General features: G+C 39.2%; 1 long non-coding RNA gene across 1 annotated transcript in view; it reads right to left on the bottom strand.

Annotated features, from left to right (window-relative positions):
• Positions 1–8554, bottom strand: part of LOC144959703 (uncharacterized) — a 12795-nt gene extending 4241 nt beyond the window's left edge. The window contains exon 1 of the long non-coding RNA XR_013642658.1: positions 8275–8554. This is a non-coding gene — a long non-coding RNA (uncharacterized LOC144959703). The remainder of the gene's footprint in view (positions 1–8274) is intronic.
• Between the last annotated feature and the right edge of the window lie 12122 nt (positions 8555–20676).

The raw sequence follows: 20676 nt of genomic DNA, 5'->3' as shown, positions 1-20676 counted from the left end.
CACATGTAAGAATAACAACGATTCTCTGTCCAGAACCCATGGGCCTTTTTCTTCTTGAATAATCAGACGTGCAATGTTTTTTCGGATGTATATTTACGCTCACCCATACATCTTTGGATGATATCCATATCAAAGTTAACTACGATCCTTTTCCTGCCACGTCGTTCTACACTAGTGATGTCTCTGTCGTATTTCTCATGGTTGATTGTGAAATTTCAAAATCATTGCCATCCTCTTTAATGACTTATCGATAGATACAAGAAGACTTCTGTTCGAAGCTTTACGAGAGTGGAACTGATAGAGATTGCGTATCGTATCGTGTTGTTTAAGAGCCTAATATATTTTAAAACCTTTAAAGGCCCCGTGAAACTTTCATGCATAGACCAAAATTTGCCAAAGTTATATAAACAATGTTTGTTATTTTGACAATATTGAGTATACAATCACTATTTCAAATGGTTTAAAGCGAGAGATTTCATATCATTCTTTGGTAATTGCGACATGATGTAGATAATATGCCATAAATAGTAAATTCAAAATTTAATACAAACTACATAAGTGGTATGATTATAACACTTAAAGCGAATTATTATTATTTGGAAAGAAGTATGACGTGAACTTATAATCACGACGTCAGCACACGATTTTTTGGAAATACGATGAATTCATTCATACTCTGTGATGTGTCACTTGCTTATATTTTTTAAAGAGTAAAATCTCTAATTTTATGACCGCTGTTTTAAAGTAGTTTTTAATTGGTCTTAAAGCAGAAAACTTTTTAATATGGCATCAATACGGTCCAAAATCTATATTCAGTTAAGACAAATTGATTCAGAGGTTGACACAAATTTTTACAATTTTTGATAGAGGGACAGCTGAGAAAACCCAGAAAAACACGCGCCATTAATAAAAAATCTGACTATAATAATCTCCGTTTATTTTGGGAACTTAATGTTACAAAGGGCGTTGAATTACTTGTCATTAATTGACCAAGATAATGGAAGATCTTTGACCTCAATTATCGATTACGTATCAAAATCATGCCAATCTTTGACCTCATACATATCGATCATGTCTCCAAAGAAAAACGCCATTCTTTTACCTTGTGCATCGTTTATGTATCTTAATCACGCGAATCTTTAACCTCATGTATCGATTTTATATAAAAATCACGCCAATATTTTACTTCATGCATCGATCATGTATCAAAATCAAGCCAATCATTTAACTAAGTTATCGATTATGAATCAAAATAACGCCAATCCTTTACATTATGCATCGATTTTGTTCCAAAATCACGCTAATCTTTTTACTTATGTATCGATTATGAATCAAATTAAATCCAAATGTTTAATTTATATATCGATTATGTATCATAATCACGATAATCTTTTACCGTATGTATCGATTATGTATCAAAATAACGCCAATCGTTAACCGTAAGTATCGATCATGTATCAAGATCACGAAAGTCTTTTACCTTATATATCGATTATATATCAAAATCACGACAATCTTATCAAAGTTTCAACCCTAGATTTCGAAGGAATTTCAAACTTAAGAAGTTACACAAGTCTGAAAGTTAGACTGTCAGTCACAAGACTGTTGCTGACGGGAAGTATAGGCGGCTATGTGGTCTTGTGGTATGACAATCGCTTTCCGATCGTTAGGGCATTCGTTTGAGCCTCGCTCGGGGCATAATTCAGTACTTGGAAAAGGTCCTTTACTCAAATTCTCTCACCGTACTCAAGTGTAAAATGAGTACCTGATCGTTAACAGTGTTGTCTCTTTTGTTAAAAATTGTAATATCGTCTACAAGACGTCATATCATGTTTTATATGTTACGTTTTTGCTGTTGCTCAGGGACCCCTTGAAAAGCTCTTTGAGCACTTTTAGTGGAAATTAATCTGTATAAAAGCGTATTTTATTTTTTTAAGGCATAAACTAACTTAAAATAATGGAGAAGGCACTTATGTTAATAACAAAAATGAAGTGAGTAGGACAATTTCATAACTCATTAGAAATAAAAATTTGGCGAAGATGGAGGCTCGAACCTCAAAAAGTCGGGAGAGGGGTTCAAGAAAGACAGGGCGCTTGATACCGCTTTTCAAAATGAATGGTGGAGAGCGTCGACTGTAGAGCTACCCTCAGCGGCCAGGTGGACTTGTAACAGTTGGGTAGTCGGTTCGAGTCCCCATCGTCGCGAAGTTTATATTCTCTATTGTCTTCTAACACGTTTGTACTCATTTCATATATTGTCCTCTATAAGGACTCAACCCAATAGCGGTTAGTCAACTTTGAGAGGGATCATTTATTACAGACCATAATTACATTGTAGATACAGATATAGACTTTGTCGGTAGACTGACAGTAGAATATAACTCAGATGAGAAAAGTAGTAAATAAAGAGTGCATCCTTTTATTGAGCAAGCCACTCTGATATTTCATTAGTTTAATTAATATTTTTAAGGATGGACTTAGCGTATGAATATTATTCTACCCCTCCCAATAGAAAACCCATCATTTCTTAGTAAAAATGTAATCGTTGAATAATACTTTAAACACGTTGAATAAACAATTATTTATTCAAGGATTCTAGAATATTTTCACTCATTTTATTTTAATTACAGATTGAAAAGACTGCTGATTGGCAATCTTAAAAAATCATTTACTGCGTATAAATACATGTCTAACATTGTTTTGGGTCAATTGAAGAAAATGGAATCGCTGATTGATAAAAAAACATCACTCATTTGGCGAGAGAATGTAGCTTTATTATTACCTCCTGCTCCCTCCCCTTCACAAAAACACCAAAATAGTAATAAACATATCGATCATAAGAACACACCAAGCTTTTAACATCATGATTCTCAAATTGATTTGGGGAAACATGGCTTCATTTCAATGTAGGAATGGAAGTTGAAATGGATCATTTGCGACTGACCGGAAGGACAATACAATCTGTCTATCAGAACTGAAGCACATTTACAAGAAATATTTCAAGGTTAAACGTTTAATCACTGTATAGTATATTTATTCTGATTTTCATCGTTGCTCCATAAGGATGGGCGTTAACTGATATCACTCCAGAAGATTTTAAGAAGTACTTGGTAATTTAGACGCTTAATCGATATTTGTCGATACTGAGAAACGTGTAGATAAAAGCGGTGTGTCTTTTTTACGAAACCCGCCGAAACCCGTCGAAACCCTGCGAAACCCGCCGAAACCCGACGAAACCCGACGAAACCCGACGAATCCCGACAAAGTTATGGGAAGTAGGTGGCACTGGGGAGTGAACCCAGAACTCAGGGAAGTGTACACCATTGGGGAGTGAACCTGGGACTGGGTTTCGGCGGGTTTCGTAAAAAAGAACCAGTGCTTTTTTACGAAACCCGCCGAAACCCGCGAAACCCGACAATATCAGCAAAGTTATGGGAAGTAGACAACTGTGGGGAGTGAACCCGAGACTCAGGGAAGTGTACACCAGTCGGGAGTGAACCTGAGACTAAGGTTATCTGCCGGTTTCGGCGGGTTTCGTAAAAAAGAATTAGTGCTTTATTACGAAACCCGCCGAAACCCGCCGAAACCCGACAATATCCGGCAAAGTTATGGGAGTTTAGCAACAGTGGGGGTTGATCCTGGGAATCAGGGCGGTGTACACCAGTGGGTAGTGAACCAGGGACTGTGTAAAAAGGATATCAGTGGGAAATAAACATGGGACTAAAGGGAGATGGATACCATTGAAAGTTGAAGCCGGATATGGGAGTTGAGTACCTGAGGAGAATGAACCTGAGACTATAGGAGATGGGCGCCAGTGTGGAGTGAACCTGAGACTCAGGGAAGCACACCAATTTGGAGTTAACCTGGGACTGTGGGAGATGGATAACTGTGGGTATCCGAGCCGAACTATAGGAGTTGGTACCAGAAGAGAATGAACCTGACACTATAGAAGGTGGGCGCCAGTGGGGAGTGAACCTGGGACTCAGGGAATTGCACACCAGTGGGGATTTAACCTGGGACTGTGTAAAAAGGTTATCAGTGGGAAATAAACCTGGGACTAAAGGCAGATGGATACCATTGAAAGTTGAAGCCGGATATGGGAGTTGAGTACCAGAGGAGAATGAACCAGACACTATAGGAGATGGGCGCCAGTTGGAGTGAACCTGGGACTCAGGAAGTGCACACCAATGTTGGAGATATAAACCTGGGACTAACGGAGATGGATACACTGGAGGTATCCGAGCCGGATATGAGGTTGGGTACCAGAAGAAAATGAACCTTACACTATAGGGTGGGCGCCAGTGGGGAGTGAACTGGGACTCAGGGAATTGCACACCAGTGGGGAGTTAACCTGGGAATATGTAAAAAGGATTATCAGTGGGAAATAAACCTGGGACTAAAGGGAGATGGATACCATTGAAAGTTGAAGCCGGATATGGGAGCTTGGTATCAGAGAAGAATGAACCTGACACTATAGGAGGTGGGCGCCAGTGGGGAGTGAACCTGGGACTATGTAAACAGGATTAGTGGGAAAAAAACCTGGAACTAAAAGGAGATGGATACCATTGAAAATTGAAGCCGGATATGAGTGTTTGGTACCAGAAGAAAATGAACCTTACACTATAGGGGGTGGGCGCCAGTGGGGAGTGAACCTGGGATTATGTAAAAAGGATATCAGAAGGAAATAAATCTGGGACAAAAGGGAGATGGATACCATTGGGAGTTGAAGTCGGATTTATTTCCCACTGATATCCTTTTTTAGATCTTCACAGGTTAACTCCCCACTGGTGTGCAATTCCCTGATTCCCAGGTTCACTACCCACTGGCACCCACCTACTATAGTGTAAGGTTCATTCTTCTCTGGTACCAAACTCTCATATTTGGCTTCAACTTTCAATGGTATCCATCTGCCTTTAGTCCCAGGTTTATTTCCCACTGATATCCTTTTTACACAGTCCCAGGTTAACTCCCACTGGTGTGCAATTCCCTGAGTCCCAGGTTCACTCCCCACTGGCGCCCACCTTCTATAGTGTCAGGTTTATTCTCCTCTGGTACCAAACTTTCATATCCAGCTTCAACTTTCAATGGTATCCATCTCCCTTTAGTCCCAGGTTTGTTTCCCACTGATATCCTGTTTACATAGTCCCAGGTTCACTCCCCACTGGCGCTCACCCCCTATAGTGTCAGGTTCATTCTCCTCTGTTACCAAACTCTCATATCCAGCTTCAACTTTCAATGGTATCCATCTCCCTTTAGTCCCAGGTTTATTTCCTTCCCACTGATAACCTTTTTACACAGTCCCAGGTTAACTCCCCACTGGTGTGCAATTCCCTGAGTCCCAGGTTCACTCCCCACTGGCGCCCACTTTCTATAGTGTCAGGTTCATTCTCCTCAGGTACCAAACTTTCATATCCAGCTTCAACTTTCAATGGTATCCATCTCCCTTTAGTCCCAGTTTGTTTCCCACTTGATATCCTGTTTACATAGTCCCAGGTTCACTCCCCATGGCGCTCACCCCCTATAGTGTTCAGGTTCATTCTCCTCTGGTACCAAACTCTCATATCCAGCTTCAACTTTCAATGGTATCCATCTCCCTTTAGTCCCAGGTTTATTTCCCACTGATATCCTGTTTACATAGTCCCAGGTTCACTCCCCACTGGCGCCACCTCCTATAGTGTCAGATTTCTTTCTCCTCTGGTACCCAACTCCTATAGTTCGGCTCGGATACCCCAGTTATCCATCTCCACAGTCCCAGGTTAATCCCAATTGTTGTGCACTTCACTGAGTCCCAGGTTCACTCCCCACTGGCGCCCACCTCTATAGTGTCAGGTTCATTCTCCTCTGGTACCCAACTCCTATAGTTCGGCTCGGATACCCACAGTTATCCATCTCCCACAGTCCCAGATTAACTCCAAATTGGTGTGCACTTCCCTGAGTCTCAGGTTCACTCCACACTGGCGCCCATCTCCTATAGTGTCAGGTTCATTCTCCTCTGGTACTCAACTCCCATATCCGGCTTCAACTTTCAATGGTATCCATCTCCCTTTAGTCCCAGGTTTATTTCCCACTGATAACCTTTTTACACAGTCCCAGGTTAACTCCCAACTGGTGTGCAATTCCCTGAGTCGCAGGTTCACTCCCCACTGGCGCCCACCTTCTATAGTGTGAGGTTCATTCTCCTCTGGTACCCAACTCCTATAGTTCGGCTCGGATACCCACAGTTATCCATCTCCCACAGTCCCAGATTAACTCCAAATTGGTGTGCACTTCCCTGAGTCTCAGGTTCACTCCACACTGGCGCCCATCTCCTATAGTGTCAGGTTCATTCTCCTCTGGTACTCAACTCCCATATCCGGCTTCAACTTTCAATGGTATCCATCTCCCTTTAGTCCCAGGTTTATTTCCACTGATAACCTTTTTACACAGTCCCAGGTTAACTCCCAACTGGTGTGCATTCCCTGAGTCGCAGGTTCACTCCCCACTGGCGCCCACCTTCTATAGTGTCAGGTTCATTCTCCTCTGGTAACCAACTACTATAGTTCGGCTCGGATACCAACAGTTATCCATCTCCCACAGTCCCAGGTTAACTCCAAATTGGTGTGCACTTCCCTGAGTCTCAGGTTCACTCGACACTGGCGCCCATCTCCTATAGTCTCAGGTTCATTCTCCTCTGGTACTCAACTCCCATATTCGGCTTCAACTTTCAATGGTATCCATCTCCCTTTAGTCCCATGTTTATTTCCCTCTGATATCCTTTTTACACAGTCCCAGGTTCACTCCCCACTGGTGTACACCGCCCTGATTCCCAGGATCAACCCCCACTGTTGCTAAACTCCCATAACTTTGCCGGATATTGTCGGGTTTCGGCGGGTTTCGGCGGGTTTCGTAATAAAGCACTAATTCTTTTTTACGAAACCCCCGAAACCGGCAGATAACCTTAGTCTCAGGTTCACTCCCGACTGGTGTACACTTCCCTGAGTCTCGGGTTCACTCCCCACAGTTGTCTACTTCCATAACTTTGCTGGATATTGTCAGGTTTCGGCGGGTTTCGGCGGGTTTCGTAAAAAAGCACTGGTTCTTTTTTACGAAACCCGCCGAAACCAGTCCCAGGTTCACTCCCCAATGGTGTACACTTCCCTGAAGTTCTGGGTTCACTCCCCAGTGCCACCTACTTCCCATAACTTTGTCGGGATTCGTCGGGTTTCGTCGGGTTTCGGCGGGTTTCGGCGGGTTTCGGCAGGGTTTCGGCGGGTTTCGTAAAAAAGACACACCCCAGAGAAAAGTCTACGTTCCGTCTTTTTTTGTTTCGGATCCTAAAATTTAAAATTCTAAAATCAACCTATACAAACCCTTGACGTCTAAAATGTGAAATAGTATCAAGAACAAAAAACAAGCGGATTTTAACGACTTCCAATGACCTTAATTACGTGTTCTATCTATTATATCAACATGAGGGGCTAGTCACAGTCGAACACAAGATAACTTTCAATACACGCAGCACATTACGTGTTCTATCTACAATAGCTATCTATTATATTAACAAGGGGGGGGGGGGGGGGGGTGTGTAGAGACTGTATTAGAAATTGTCTCATAAATCACCAATACGTATGTTAAGTTCATACTACGACAAAACAAATTTTCATATCCATTACTATAGCTGCATGTCACATACGATTAGAGAATCATTTATTTTCTGATCTCATGCTTGGTCCCAGTTCGTGAACAACCAGTGTGTCATAGAAGCAAAACGGGCCGGAATGGAAAAGGAATACACACGTTTACAGGCTAATTTTCAACCTGATAGAAATGGAGTTGGATCTCTCTCAAACAATCTTTTGGACACCTTAACCATTGAACTATCAAGGTCTGGTAAATCGCGTATTTTAAAAAAATGGCCCAGAAGACTCAAGAGATTTAACTGACTGTCATCTTGGCAAAAACGATCTGTCGAACCTGGGACGTCGCGAGCCAAACAAAACACAAATTATCCTACTTAATTCACTTAGTAAATGACAAAATACACAAGTTGTCTCCGACTGATGAAAATACGACATATTACGGTTTAGAAAGGTACTTCCTCGAACTGATGCTGTGTGACTAGGGAATTTACTCACAAAATTCCGCCAGTCGGATTTCACAAACCAAATAAACAAAACAATGTTTAATCTTAAGCGTTTATAGTTTGATTAAATAAAAAAAATAACAAAGAGCTGAGTGATGTCAATTTCGTTTTATCTATAGACAAGTCATATGAAATGAATAAGTAGTACTCACTATAAGGTTGAATAGCTGCATCTTTATGGACTGTAGCGAACAACTAAATTCAAAGCTATAATCGCCGTTTTTATAATGGTAAATTCCCGCGTTCATCCGTCTACGTAAGCCTACACTGGCCCACATATTACGTTGATTGACATAAAGAAACCACGCCCCTAGGACAGTCGTCATAATGTAAATAATAGTAGTGATTGCTTAACCTAGCAAGCTACAGAGATTTTACTATTGATGGTATGTGTCTCAGTGAGAGAGAGAGAGAGAGAGAGAGAGAGAGAGAGAGAGAGAGAGAGAGAGAGAGAGAGAGAGAGAGAGAGAGAGAGAGAGATTTTCTTTGTTAGCTGAGTTAATGTATGGCAAATGTTCAGAAATAAATATTTGAAATGAATTAAATTGTATTTACTGTGAACGCGCACGAGTGTGCTTTGAAGAAAGAATGATAGGTATAGACACACACACACACACACACACACACACACACGCATATATATTGTGACGGGCTATTATAGGCAAGTTCTAGAATGTGAACATGCAAATTAATCAAGTGAGCGCAATATATTGATTTGTGTGCGTGTTCGCGTGTGTGTGTGTGTGTGTGTGTGTGTGTGAGTTTTTTTGCGTGTTAGAGAGAGAAAGTGCTCAAAGTGAATATAGTGATGAGTACAGAATGATGAAAGTGAAAAAATATAAGAGTCCCAGGTTTATTTCCAACTGATATCCTGTTTACATAGTCCCAGGTTCACTCCCCACTGGCGCCCACCTTCTATAGTGTCAGGTTCATTCTCCTCTGGTACCAAGCTCTCATATCCGGCTTCAACTTTCAATGGTATTCATCTCCCTTTAGTCCCAGGTTTATTTCCCACTGATATCCTGTTTCATAGTCCCAGGTTCACTCCCCACTGGCGCCCACCTCCTATAGTGTCAGGTTCATTCTCCTCTGGTACCAAACTCTCATACCAAGCTTCAAATTTTCATGGTATCCATCTCCCTTTAATCCCAGGTTTATTTCCCACTGATATCCTTTTTACATATTCTCAGGTTAAATCCCCACTGGTGTGCAATTCCCTGAATCCCAGGTTCACTCCCCACTGGCGCCCACCTTCTATAGTGTCAGGTTCATTCTCCTCTGGCACCCAACTCCTATAGTTCGGCTCGGATACCCACAGTTATCCATCTCCCACAGTCCAAGGTTAACTCCCAATTGGTGTGCACTTCCCTGAGTCCCAGGTTCACTCCACACTGGCGCCCACCCCCTATAGTATCAGGTTCATTTTCCTCTGGTACCAAGCTCTCATATCCGGCTTCAACTTTCAATGGTATCCATCTCCCTTTAGTCCCAGGTTTATTTCCCACTGATATCCTGTTTACATAGTCCCAGGTTCACTTCCACTGGCGCCCACCTCCTATAGTGTCAGGTTCATTCTCCTCTGGTACCAAACTCTCATACCAAGCTTCAAAATTTAATGGTATCCATCTCCCTTTAGTCCCAGGTTTATTTCCCACTGATATCCTTTTTACATATTCTCAGGTTAAATCCCCACTGGTGTGCAATTCCCTGAATCCCAGGTTCACTCCCCACTGGCGCCCACCTTCTATAGTGTCATGTTCATTCTCCTCTGGCACCCAACTCCTATAGTTCGGCTCGGATACCCACAGTTATCCATCTCCCACAGTCCAAGGTTAACTCCCAATTGGTGTGCACTTCCCTGAGTCCCAGGTTCACTCCACACTGGCGCCCATCTCCTATAGTGTCGGGTTCATTCTCCTCTGGTACTCAACTCCCATATCCGGCTTCAACTTTCAATGGTATCCATCTCCCTTTAGTCCCAGGTTTATTTCCCACTGATATCCTTTTTACACAGTCCAAGGTTAACTCCCCACTGGTGTGCAATTCCCTGAATCCCAGGTTCACTCCCCACTGGCGCCCACCTTCTATAGTGTCAGGTTCATTCTCCTCTGGTACTCAACTCCCATATCCGGCTTCAACTTTCAATGGTATCCATCTCCCTTTAGTCCCAGGTTTATTTCCCACTGATATCCTTTTTACACAGTCCCAGGTTAACTTCCCATTAGTGTGCAATTTCCTGACTCCCAGGATCACCCCCCACTGTTGCCAAACTCCCATAACTTTGCCGGATATTGTCGGGTTTCGGCGGGTTTCGTAATAAAGCACTAATTCTTTTTTACGAAACCCGCCGAAACCGGCCGATAACCTTAGTCTCAGGTTCACTCCCGACTGGTGTACACTTCCCTGAGTCTCGGGTTCCCTCCCCACAGTTGTCTACTTCCCATAACTTTGCTGAATATTGTAGGGTTTCGCCGGGTTTCGGCGGGTTTCGGCGGGTTTCGTAAAAAAGCACTGGTTCTTTTTTACGAAACCCGCCGAAACCCAGTCCCAGGTTCACTCCCCAATGGTGTACACTTCCCTGAGTTCTAGGTTCACTCCCCACAGCCACCTACTTCCCATAACTTTGTCGGGTTTCGTCGAGTTTCGTCGGGTTTCGGCGGGTTTCGGCGGGTTTCGCAGGGTTTCGGCGGGTTTCGGCGGGTTTCGTAAAAAAGACACACACCTATTCAGTATCAGATACTGAATAGTAGAAAAACCACTATTCAGTATCAGATACTGAATAGTGCTAGCCTATTATATATTCATCTGATAAATTGATATGAGACATCTAGCGATCGCGCCGTGTTGTTTGTTAACAAGTAATTAATGTCAAGCACGTCTGCCCAGACTGAAATGTGTAGCAATTGAATTGCAAACTTAGCTAAGTCGGCCGTTTTCAAAATAACGCCAAATTCGAGTCCTCCAATTTTTGAAAAGTCAAGTATTTCCAACATACTCATTATTTTGTGTATGCTTTCTGTGATATGTATGCGACATAAAATTGTAATAACAGGGCTTAATGAGTTTTCATTGGTCACTTATTTAAGTATTTGTGAATTACAATCTAATGTGACTCATTCCTGTTACGCTTAAAAAATATGTCACATTACATAAATTAACACATTTTTGGACAATTATTGAAATAAAACATTGAAAAACAATAAACACAGAGCATTGATACTAATTCTGACAACAAAATCACATTTATTGTTTTACAAAAGGCATTCAGAAATCAGTTTTTGAAAACAAAGGATATTACTTGAGCAATCATCATCTCCAAAAATTTATAGGAAAATCACAAAAATAAAAATTGTTTACCATAGTCTAGGTATATAAGTGTTAAACCACCACAAATAATATTTCCTTTCAAGTATTTATATTTAGCATGAAAAACATGAAAAAGTCATTCTTAACAGGAATGAGTTTGTGTAACAGGAATGAGTGAAAGTAACAGGAATGAGTTTTCTGTTACAGGAATGAGTAATTACAACATATTTATTCGAAAGGATTATAAATTCAATACGCTTAGTGATTGAAACTCAGAAGGGGAGCAAAATGGTTAGGCGCCGATACGATGATTTGGGGCATATGTTGGTAGAGACCCACAAAAGAGCACCAACATTGTTTGTTAAATTCAGGATACTCTTTCGTGGCAGTTCGGAATGTTTGGATACACAAACAAAAGAGGCATTTTTAAAACAATGGAAATAGCGAGCTACCACATACCCATGTATGATTTTGGTTTACTTAATGACATAACGTCCAGTTTGAACAACTCTTCCAAGGTATCTTTATCACTTATGTTAACATCGGGAATATAAAGGTCCAAGTTTGTGACAAAAATTCAACAACTGTCTGGATGTTGTTATTGAGTGAAGCAAGGTTTGAATCTGACAAATAATGGTCCTTGTGTAAAGCCAGCTCTTGTATCAATCTTACTCGTATTTCGTCTGTTTGTGTGTCTTTGCCAAATGCATACACTGCACCACAGGCAGGCAGGCAATCCCCATCGGCCCTCAGCTTGACTGGAAATAACTGTTTCCCATCACACAGAGATCTAGGTATATCATTTGAAATTAAATGTGTACACCTATTGTCAATACCAATGCGAGTTGTGATTACACTTCTGCTGGCCCCAACTATTTCACAAACACGTAATGCTTGATTTTCACATTCATCAACAACTTCAACAAATGATTTGTATTCATTCAATCTTTTGAGAAAACCATTGTAATCGATTTCAGTCGGCATCATCTTAATGTCTATGTCATCTTGGTCATGTTCATCCCTTGAATCACTGTTTAAGTCAACCGGTGCAATTCAGGCATGTCTCCATCATTACCTTTGAAAACCTGTTGCTTCAAATCACTTTGTAGAAATGAATGAAATTTCATTGATGTGACCAACAACATTATTGAACATTCTTGATTCCTTTTCTCAAAAGTGCTGAAGCAGGCATGTTAATGTTTTCACATTTTTTACATGCACAATTTTCTCTGTCCCTTTTTCTTGGAGTAACAACCCAAAATGGCTTAAGTCGGTAGAATGAAGAAAATGACACGTATGGGTTGCAAGAAATGTATCGCTTGTACAAAAGTGACATTGTATCACATATTTGTCTTCTTTGTTTCTTGACTTTATTTCTTGTTTTTGCATTTCTCTTTCCTGGAGCTAATTTAGAAGTGTCACCTTTCAGGACAAAATCTCTTACTATTTGCTTGATAAGATCTGGACAATTTGGAGGCATTTGACGTCGTTTCCGAATTTTTCCAAGAAATTATATTTTTGAGAGTCATACCAGCTGCCAGATGTTTCACGGATGTGTACATGTGCCTTCTGTTCCTCAAATGTTTGATGTCTTATAGGAGTGCAAAATGATTTTGTAATGTTCTTTTCACTTTTTTGTTTTTTCTGCTATCTTTCAAAAGTTTTTCTAGTTTTTGATCGGGGTGTCAACGAAAGTTTTTTTTTATTTTTAATGACCTGTCCAAGCGCTTTTTGTACTTTTCGGATTTCTTTTTCGATTGAGAAAGAGAGGACAGCCTTTTCACTTCTTCAAAACTTTGGTTTTTCAACATTTAGGTTTCATTGGCTGTTTTAGTAGCTTGATATCTTTGACGAGAGACATACTGGAGTTGAGATTTTGAGTGTGAGGATGGAGTGTAACTCAGGTCAAGATTTTGCTGTTTCCGGTTTGCAGTGTGTGTGTGATAATTTTTTATCCAATTCTTTCTCTGTTTGCGTTGTTCTCTTGGTGTCTTATCTTTTATGGACTTTTTCTTTCCATTCGGTTTGTCGCTCTGGTATTTGTCTTGTTCTTTTTTTAAGATTAACAGCACGTCGTATAGGAACTCCATCTCGTCTTTGACGGTAAAGTCGTTGCTCTCGGCTGACATCATGGCTTTTTTGGCCTTTGTGATAAGAAAACAAAATAAAACAATCGTTACAACAAAGCTATGACCCTTGAAAATGAACAATAATATCAAGTTACATTTCGCCACCCTCATTCCTATTACAAAACAAGGTGTAACATGAATAAAGTCAAGAAACAAAGAAGACTATTATGTGATACAATGTCACATTTGTACAAGCGATACCGGGCCGTTAAAATCATAGTAATCATCTGAAATGTATCTGAGCCTAACAGGCAACAAACTATGTTTGGACATTAGGCATTTGGTATTGGCAAGGTAACTTTGCACTAAAAATAGTCTTTCAGCAATGGAAGAAATTAATATGTAAACAATAAAAATTGTTTTTAATGGTAACGTTGTAACAATTGCCGGATATTGTCGGTTTCGGCGGTTTCGTAATAAACACTAATTCTTATTTAACAAACCCGCAGAAACCGCCGATAACCAGTAGTCTTCAGGTTCACTCCCGACTGGTGTAACACTTCCCTGAGTTCCGGTTACACTCCCACAGTTGTCTACTCTCCCAAACTGTGCTGAATATTGTAGGTTTTCGCCGTCTCGCCGGGTTTCGGCGGGTTTCGAAAAAAATCACTTGGTTCCTTTTTACGAAACCCTGGGCCCCGAAACCCATTCCCAGGTTCACTCCCCAATGGTTAACACTTTCCCTGATTTCTAGGTTCACTCCCCACAGCCACTCTACCTTTCCCATAACTTTGTCGAGATTCGTCCGGGTTTTCGTCGGGTTTCGGCGGTTTTCGGCGGGTATCGCAGGGTTTCGGCGGGTTTCGGCGGGTTTCGTAAAAAAGACACACACTATTCAGTATCAGATACTGAATAGTAGAAAAACCACTATTCAGTATCAGATACTGAATAGTGCTAGCCTATTATATATTCATCTGATAAATTGATATGAGACATCTAGCGATCGCGCCGTGTTGTTTGTTAACAAGTAATTAATGTCAAGCACGTCTGCCCAGACTGAAATGTGTAGCAATTGAATTGCAAACTTAGCTAAGTCGGCCGTTTTCAAAATAACGCCAAATTCGAGTCCTCCAATTTTTGAAAAGTCAAGTATTTCCAACATACTCATTATTTTGTGTATGCTTTCTGTGATATGTATGCGACATAAAATTGTAATAACAGGGCTTAATGAGTTTTCATTGGTCACTTATTTAAGTATTTGTGAATTACAATCTAAATGTGACTCATTCCTGTTACGCTTAAAAAAATATGTCACATTACATAAATTAACACATTTTTGGACAATTAGTGAAATAAAACATTGAAAAACAATAAACACAGAGCATTGATACTAATTCTGACAACAAAATCACATTTGTTGTTTTACAAAAGGCATTCAGAAATCAGTTTTTGAAAACAAAGGATATTACTTGAGCAATCATCATCTCCAAAAATTTATAGGAAAATCACAAAAATAAAAATTGTTTACCATAGTCTAGGTATATAAGTGTTAAACCACCACAAATAATATTTCCTTTCAAGTATTTATATTTAGCATGAAAAACATGAAAAAGTCATTCTTAACAGGAATGAGTTTGTGTAACAGGAATGAGTGAAAGTAACAGGAATGAGTTTTCTGTTACAGGAATGAGTAATTACAACATATTTATTCGAAAGGATTATAAATTCAATACGCTTAGTGATTGAAACTCAGAAGGGGAGCAAAATGGTTAGGCGCCGATACGATGATTTGGGGCATATGTTGGTAGAGACCCACAAAAGAGCACCAACATTGTTTGTTAAATTCAGGATACTCTTTCGTGGCAGTTCGGAATGTTTGGATACACAAACAAAAGAGGCATTTTTAAAACAATGGAAAAAGCGAGAAGCTACCACATACCCATGTATGATTTTGGTTTACTTAATGACATAACGTCCAGTTTGAACAACTCTTCCAAGGTATCTTTATCACTTATGTTAACATCGGGAATATAAAGGTCCAAGTTTGTGACAAAAATTCAACAACTGTCTGGATGTTGTTATTGAGTGAAGCAAGGTTTGAATCTGACAAATAATGGTCCTTGTGTAAAGCCAGCTCTTGTATCAATCTTACTCGTATTTCGTCTGTTTGTGTGTCTTTGCCAAATGCATACACTGCACCACAGGCAGGCAGGCAATCCCCATCGGCCCTCAGCTTGACTGGAAATAACTGTTTCCCATCACACAGAGATCTAGGTATATCATTTGAAATTAAATGTGTACACCTATTGTCAATACCAATGCGAGTTGTGATTACACTTCTGCTGGCCCCAACTATTTCACAAACACGTAATGCTTGATTTTCACATTCATCAACCACTTCAACAAATGATTTGTATTCATTCAATCTTTTGAGAAAACCATTGTAATCGATTTCAGTCGGCATCATCTTAATGTCTATGTCATCTTGGTCATGTTCATCCCTTGAATCACTGTTTAAGTCAACCGGTGCAACTTCAGGCATGTCTCCATCATTACCTTTGAAAACCTGTTGCTTCAAATCACTTTGTAGAAATGAATGAAATTTCATTGATGTGACCAACAACATTATTGAACATTCTTGATTCCTTTTCTCAAAAGTGCTGAAGCAGGCATGTTAATGTTTTCACATTTTTTACATGCACATATTTCTCTGTCCCTTTTTCTTGGAGTAACAACCCAAAATGGCTTAAGTCGGTAGAATGAAGAAAATGACACGTATGGGTTGCAAGAAATGTATCGCTTGTACAAAAGTGACATTGTATCACATATTTGTCTTCTTTGTTTCTTGACTTTATTTCTTGTTTTTGCATTTCTCTTTCCTGGAGCTAATTTAGAAGTGTCACCTTTCAGGACAAAATCTCTTACTATTTGCTTGATAAGATCTGGACAATTTGGAGGCATTTGACGTCGTTTCCGAATTTTTCCAAGAAATTATATTTTTTGAGAGTCATACCAGCTGCCAGATGTTTCACGGATGTGTACATGTGCCTTCTGTTCCTCAAATGTTTGATGTCTTATAGGAGTGCAAAATGATTTTGTAATGTTCTTTTCACTTTTTTGTTTTTTCTGCTATCTTTCAAAAGTTTTTCTAGTTTTTGATCGGGGTGTCAACGAAAGTTTTTTTTTATTTTTAATGACCTGTCCAAGCGCTTTTTGTACTTTTCGGATTTCTTTTTCGATTGAGAAAGAGAGGACAGCCTTTTCACTTCTTCAAAACTTTGGTTTTTCAACATTTAGGTTTCATTGGCTGTTTTAGTAGCTTGATATCTTTGACGAGAGACATACTGGAGTTGAGATTTTGAGTGTGAGGATGGAGTGTAACTCAGGTCAAGATTTTGCTGTTTCCGGTTTGCAGTGTGTGTGTGATAATTTTTTATCCAATTCTTTCTCTGTTTGCGTTGTTCTCTTGGTGTCTTATCTTTTATGGACTTTTTCTTTCCATTCGGTTTGTCGCTCTGGTATTTGTCTTGTTCTTTTTTTAAGATTAACAGCACGTCGTATAGGAACTCCATCTCGTCTTTGACGGTAAAGTCGTTGCTCTCGGCTGACATCATGGCTTTTTTGGCCTTTGTGATAAGAAAACAAAATAAAACAATCGTTACAACAAAGCTATGACCCTTGAAAATGAACAATAATATCAAGTTACATTTCGCCACCCTCATTCCTATTACAAAACAAGGTGTAACATGAATAAAGTCAAGAAACAAAGAAGACTATTATGTGATACAATGTCACATTTGTACAAGCGATACCGGGCCGTTAAAATCATAGTAATCATCTAAATGTATCTGAGCCTAACAGGCAACAAACTATGTTTGGACATTAGGCATTTGGTATTGGCAAGGTAACTTTGCACTAAAAATAGTCTTTCAGCAATGGAAGAAATTAATATGTAAACAATAAAAATTGTTTTTAATGGTAACGTTGTAACAATGAATGTTACCACTTCAATGGACATAGGCCTGTAACACTTCAGTGGTTTACAAAACACTTTACCAAACACATCCTTATGAAACAAAATAATATGCTATGAATCGATAAGCCATGTGGAGGCGCCGTGGCCGAGTGGTTACCGAAAGGGACTCCCGACTTGGAGATAACAGGTTCGAAAACCTCCACAACCATAGAGTGGTTTCCTTAATCAAGGAAATTCATTCCGGTTGCTTCACTTTGCTTCACCCAGGTGTATAGTATGGTACCAGTGCTGCTGTGGAATGTAATTTGCTATAGACCAATGTCGTATTCATAAGTTAAATGTCTGTTTCATGCTACAGAAACAGGGATAAGCTCCGATTCTATGGGCTATTATGCTCCAAAGGACTTAGTGACAATAAAACATGTGTTTCATTTTAAGAAAGTTCACATTCCTCATTCCTGTTACTCATTCCTGTTATGTTTTCCTCATTCCTGTTACATCCCTCATTCCTGTTACAAAACAAGGTGTAACAGGAATGAGTGTAACAGGGATGAGTTTATCTCGCTTCGATTCATACTATCCCTAAAATATGATTTACTCCAACATTAAAGTATGACTATTATTTAGAGCCTTAAAAAGCTATAAACTGATACTTTTTATTTTTAATACAAGTTCTTATTTAAATAACAAGCCCTGGTAACAGGAATGAGGGTCATGGTCTAATGTTGAACATTACTCACCATTCTTGAAGCGGTGTTGAACTGGAAATCACACTGAATGAAAAAATCATGTGTTTGTAGTTTCGGCCGTGATGGAAAAGGGGTAGCTACGGCGAGAAAACATTGTTAGTTACACTTCTATTGTTAAGAGGATTTTAATTGGTTAATTTTCATTGCAGTTACAGGAATGAGTAGCCCCCTTGGGGACAGACTTCATTAATATATAATAAAACTTTTAAAAGTCTGATTGTTACAAACTTTTATGAGGATGTTAGAAAATGGCAATTTGCATCAGGTGAATTCATAGGTGTATACAACAAGACACTCCATTTTGTTAAAATTTCGACTTAAAGCCGTCATGCAAAAAAAAAGGACAGGGTATTTTCCTCTACCCCAGTCAATACAAAACGTCATAACTATCCTGAATCTCTCTCGATTTTCGTTTTTTATGTTTTACAAGTTAGTAATGTGTAGTGAGACTGTGTAAGCAAGTATTTGCTAACAATATATGCATCAAATATTTCAAAGATCCAATTTTCGTCACAGGACAGGAATTTGGCAGATTTTTGAAAAAGGCCGAAGTAATGATGAGGTTATGATGAACAACTATTATATATTTTGATTAGCAATGACTATCCCGCACAAATCTTTGGGCCTCTTTTTCGCTCACGAAGTGCCCGAATTCGAGTCAAAATATGGGACGAAGCCGTTTCGTATATGCTATTTAAAAAAATTAATTACGACGCTGTTATCTATGAATATGACTGAAAGTTGGCACACAGAAAAAAGGTCATTTTAGATTATGTCAAGCGACAAAACTCGTACAATTACCAGAAGACCGTTAAAAATAGATTTTTACTCTTTGGAGTAAAATATTTCTAAAACTACCGGGCGTGGAGGTTTTGTCGCTGACAAGGTAATACATGAACATTTCTTCTTTTTGGTTGTAAAATTTCATATGAATATGACGAGTACTTTTCCCGTATTTTACAAAACACCATCCTAATTTGCTCTTCAAGTTTCAATCTTTTAATTCACTTATTACGCAAGATACAACCAAAGGTCGAAAAAAAATGCCGAAAAAGCGTCCCATATTTTTGCGTTTTTTTTCCCTTTGCAGGTCATCCAAATAAATTACACCTTTGAAACTGCATAACTTGTTTATTTATGAATGGATTTTCAAAATTCAAAAACATTTTTACTCAGTGGAGATAGGGCTTTGATTTTAGACAAAAATTTCCTCAAAAAGAGAAAAAAACATTTTTCATAGTCATTGCTAATTTTAATATAAAAATGTGCAAAGACTTCATCTGACATGACATTGCAACGCCATATCATATGTTGTAGTGGTGGTAGGGATGATGGTGTGATGGTAGTGGTTGTGGTAGTGGTGGTAGGGATGATGATGTGGTGGTAGGGATGATGACGTTGTAGTAGTATCGGTGGTTAGGATAACAGGCAGGCCTACCAGAATTTCAAATTTCAGTGACATTTTACGTATAATAGAGACTTTCAGCAGATCATTTTGGACTTAGTATTAGACTTAAGACCTATCTATCACATGATCGCTGTCCTATTTAAAATTGGAAAACACCATGTGACGTGTGCAAAATTTAGATCACGCATTCAAAACAATAGAACAGTAAAGTTTGCTGCCCCAAACGTAAACAATAACAAGTTGCTAGTGATTTCCGTTAGGGACCGGAATAATTTACGCACAATATAGGTCTCCCAATTTTGTAGTTTGAGTTGTAGGCAATACACTTTCAGTATTGAAAATATGTTTACATAAAATCTAACAGTTGCAGAAATAATAATATAAGACTAAATTATTCTGAAAATCAGGCTCCGAATAATTCTCGTTTTGTTCATACCAGCGCAATAATTTGCTCTGGTCTAAAAATAGATAGACGTAACTTTTGATAAATTTTACCTTTTGTTCCATAAAATATCCATATCTAGACATTATTTGATGCATGATCGAGTATTTATGAATATGTGTTTCTTTTGCCACCTAACAGCCAAATTTTAAAGGTTATTTTCTTTCTATTATTTACATTGGAACGTGAGCTGTCAAGACAGGAACATGTGGTTTGCCAAGTGCTTCTCGACCTTTGTTTACGTTTGGGGCAGCAAACTTTACTGTTCTATAGTCTGGCCGCATGTGGTAAAACACGTGCTCCTGCCTTTGACCGTTCACCTTCCAGAGCAAATTATAGAAAAAAATATCCATTAAAATGTGGCTGTCGGGTAGCAAAATAAACACATACTCATAAATACTCGATCGTGCATCAAATATTGTCTAGATGTTGATAATTTATTAAACAAATGGTGAAATTTATCAAAAATAAATGTCAATCTATTTTTAGACCAGGGTAAAGTTAATTATTCAAAAATTAATGCGCTTGTGTGAACAAAACAAGAACTATCTGTAACCAGATTTTCAGAATAATATAGACATATATGTTGAATTTAACTACATTA

This window comes from Berghia stephanieae, chromosome 14 (genome assembly GCF_034508935.2).
Source record: "Berghia stephanieae isolate SIO BIC M18660-M18661 chromosome 14, UCSD_Bste_1.3, whole genome shotgun sequence".
NCBI classification, from domain to species: domain Eukaryota; kingdom Metazoa; phylum Mollusca; class Gastropoda; order Nudibranchia; family Aeolidiidae; genus Berghia; species Berghia stephanieae.
Note: the sequence above shows the minus strand (reverse complement) of the source record. Positions and strands in the feature narration are given on the sequence as shown.